Consider the following 1234-nt stretch of genomic DNA (forward strand, 5'->3'; position numbering starts at 1 on the left):
ACAAATGCAAGATACGCCGTGGCCTAACTCCTGAAGGAGAGGTCGCATCCGGAAAACATTATTTTTTGGGTTCCCCAACTGGTGGGGAACCTGAATATATGTTTACTTTTCGAATTTGAGGTCAGTTTCAAATTTTGAGCTTCAATGCTCAATTGGCTATTTGCCAAAAAATGCAAGATACATCGTGGCCTATCTCCTGAAGGAGAGGTTGCATCCGGAAAACATATGATTTTTCGGGTTCCACAACTGGTGGGGATCCTGAATATCTGTTTATTATTCGAATTTGAGGTCAGTTTCAAATTTAGAGCTTCAATGCTCAATTGGCTATTTGCCAACAAATGCAAGATACACCGTGGCCTAACTCCTGAAGGAGAGGTCGCATCCGGAAAACATATGATTTTTTGGGTTCCCCAACTGGTGGGGAACCTGAATATATGTTTACTTTTAGAATTTGAGGTCAGTTTCAAATTTTGAGCTTCAATGCTCAATTGGCTATTTGCCAACAAATGCAAGATACGCCGTGGCCTAACTCCTGAAGGAGAAGTCGCATCCGGAAAACATATGATTTTTTGGGTTCCCCAACTGGAGGGGACCTTGAATATATGTTTACTTTTCGAATTTGAGGTCAGTTTCAAATTTTGAGCTTCAATGCTCAATTGGCTATTTGCCAACAAATGCAAGATACGCCATGGCCTAACTCCTGAAGGAGAGGTCGCATCCGCAAAACATGATTTTTTGGGTTCCCCAACTGGTGGGGAACCTGAATATATGTTTACTTTTCGAATTTGAGGTCAGTTTCAAATTTTGAGCTTCAATGCTCAATTGGCTATTTGCCAACAAATGCAAGATACGCCGTGGCCTAACTCCTGAAGGAAAGGTCGCATCCGGAAAACATGATTTTTCGGGTTCCCCAACTGGTGGGGAGCCTGAATATATGTTTACTTTTCGAATTTGAGGTCAGTTTCAAATTTTGAGCTTCAATGCTCAATTGGCTATTTGCCAACAAATGCAAGATACACTGTGCCCTAACTCCTAAAGGAGAGGTCGCATCCGGAAAACATGATTTTTCGTGTTCCCCAACTGTTGGGGAACCTGAATATATGTTTACTTTTAGAATTTGAAGTCAGTTTCAAATTTTGAGCTTCAATGCTCAATTGGCTATTTGCCAACAAATGCAAGATACGCCGTGGCCTAACTCCTGAAGGAAAGGTGGCATCCGGAAAACATATGATTT

Source organism: Protobothrops mucrosquamatus, unplaced genomic scaffold (assembly GCF_001527695.2).
Source record: "Protobothrops mucrosquamatus isolate PMUCROS unplaced genomic scaffold, P.Mucros_1.0 scaffold_49, whole genome shotgun sequence".
In the NCBI taxonomy this organism is placed as follows: Eukaryota; Metazoa; Chordata; class Lepidosauria; order Squamata; family Viperidae; genus Protobothrops; species Protobothrops mucrosquamatus.